The following is a 2,500-nucleotide window of genomic DNA, read 5'->3' as shown; positions in this document are numbered from 1 at the left end:
CACGCAGCACAAGCATTTTCAGTCTGATTTCAGTCCAAAGTAATAACAACAACAATAATAATGATAGTGACAATAATTACACTAACATTGCTAATGCTAATGGTGATAATAATAATAATTATCATAATAAAGGTAATATAATTGTAATAACAGTAATAATAATAATCATAAAGATGATAAAAAAACTAGTGTGTAAATTTATTCATAAAGTCTTCCCACGAAAACAGCAATTTTGCTAAATTCTTGTCAGAGTTGTTATCTACACTAAAAACCGGACACTTTCGCACTAAACAAATGAATAAATAGATAATAAGTAAAAGTGATTTTTTGTTTGTTTCTTGTCTGATTATTCCATATCTTTAAAGAGTATCGAAAGACTACATATCGATATCTTCAGAATTTCAGATACTTGAAGGAGTAGCTAGCACTGATGGTACGAGCTTGTTCCAGCTATTTTGACGATGGCTATCTTCATACCGATAAGCCAAAGTTTAATAAGTTTAATTAATACAATGATGAATATCAGATCTTTAACTCCTAGTAAAAGGATAACGTGGAATGGTTAATGTTATTGTTTACAAAGCAAAATTAATGTGCTACACTATACAGAAAGGTGTAGTAGTGAAAAGGATTAGTTGATGTGCTACACTTAAAACCGTATAGCAGCTTCGGATAGCATAGCACTGAAAGGGGGGAAGAGGGGTGAGGTTGAGGAAATGGAAAATGAAAGATTAACAAGGGTGATTAAATCAAATTTGTATAAGGAGGGTGGGATTCTGTGAGGATGTCCGCAGGGTAAGGCAGGATTGAGAGCAATTAGAGCACTAGTTTCAGAGGGATAAAATGTCATGAGGGAGAGAATCCAAGGAAGGGAGTTGTGACAAAAGAATCATATGTGTATCCTGGGGGATGCAGAAGAAGCGGGGGGGGGGGGGGGGGGGGGGGGGCTGGAAGAAGAGGTGTATGGGGGAACATGAATAGGAGGAAGGATGTCAGCAGTTACTTTGAGTGTAGAGGAAATGGAAGTAGAGAGATTAGATGATAGATGAGGTGTAGACAGGTTTTCTTGTGTCATGATGGGATAGTTTTGAATATCTACGAGAATTTCTGAAGTGGATTTGGTGAGGAAGGTCTGAGAAACAAAGGTATTCTTATGAGGGGGAGGTGTCTGAGGGGTACGTGATATATACATACACATACACACATATGTACACGTGTGTATATATATAATATATATATACATGTGTGTGTGTGACAACCGTTTCTCTTTTATGCTAAGTTGATAAAAAAAAAAAAAACTAAATCGATTATAGTTTTGTGATATCAGTTAGGAAGAGAATGCTGTTTTATTCATGTATTGTATTCTTGAGTATCGGAGTAGATTAGCATTTCTTTTCACTGCAAGGGCTTCTGCTGGGATAAAATACGTTGCTGTAGGGTCAAATTTTGCAGAAAAGTGTGATGTAAAAAAAAAAAAAAAAAAAAAAAAAAAAGCATACTTTTGAAGCTTTGGCATTTCCTTCTTCCCGCAAATTCGTTTGACTGTCATGAACCAACTTCTCTGCTGCATAAGCTGTATGAATTTATTTTTCAACGGTAAGATCAATCAGATTTTGCATATTCTTGTGTAAGGTTAATAAAAGCGATAAATCAAGGTTTCACTACTTTAAATAAATAGTTCGCATATATACAATGCTTCATATACTAATATCACATTCAGTCACGATTACCTTTACAATTACTCTATCATTGACAAGTGCATCTTCATCATCTTTACCATCACAATCAATAAAATGACCAACTGTCACTCATTCACCTCTAAAGGCTTCAGCAGAGCCAGAAATTCACAGGAAATGATAGCCCTTTTCTTGTGATTACGTTTATGACTAGCTGGTAAAAATCTTACGAGTTCAACACCGCAAAGAACACCGAATATCGTCTGGGCGTGGTCTATTTCTTCACGTTTCGTTTCGAGAACTTCAAAATATTGAATAGATATTTTCAATCACCTGTGCTCATTGTATAAGGGTGTCTGGAGTGATTTAGTACCAGATACATTACTATGTATAGTTCAGCTGTCTCGCAAGCGCAGACCCTAAATATGTCTGTGTCTTGCAGAGTAGAGCAGCATTTTTTCCTTTTTAAGCCCATCCTTTTTTCACAAGTGACTACTGACAGCGAGTACCAGAGGATGGAGATTCACTTTAGCAGATGACCTTCCCAGTTTCTTTTAATGTTAAAATTAAGAAATTTAATAGAAAAACTTGCTGTCACATTGCTCTTGGAGATTCTATCATAACTACTTTGATTAGTGGCAGCGAATGGATGTCTCTGTCTGTATTATTTTCTGTACTTTAATTTGCTAAAAATAACACAGAGTAACAAATCAAGTAAGCTGTATATGTCTTTAAACTGATTTTGAGACAATTTTGCATCACTGAATTCGAAAATGACAACCGTTTCTCTTATTCAGCTCAGGTTTTTAAGCTAAGTTGATTTT

The 2,500-nt window shown here is 35.3% G+C and overlaps 1 protein-coding gene across 3 annotated transcripts in view; it reads right to left on the bottom strand.

The window, feature by feature from the left end:
- Nucleotides 1-1,652: 1,652 nt before the first annotated feature.
- LOC113825295 (uncharacterized) overlaps nucleotides 1,653-2,500 on the bottom strand; it is an 8,534-nt gene continuing 7,686 nt past the window's right edge. For all 3 annotated transcript variants that reach the window (XM_027378122.2, XM_027378114.2, XM_027378131.2), the window contains exon 2: nucleotides 1,653-2,500. This exon is cut by the window's right edge and continues 1,845 nt beyond it. The gene's annotated coding sequence lies outside the window, so the exon portion shown is untranslated.

Source organism: Penaeus vannamei, chromosome 25 (genome assembly GCF_042767895.1).
Source record: "Penaeus vannamei isolate JL-2024 chromosome 25, ASM4276789v1, whole genome shotgun sequence".
Taxonomy (NCBI): Eukaryota; Metazoa; Arthropoda; class Malacostraca; order Decapoda; family Penaeidae; genus Penaeus; species Penaeus vannamei.
The sequence above is the reverse complement of the archived record's forward strand: the minus strand, read 5'-3'. Positions and strand labels throughout refer to the sequence as shown.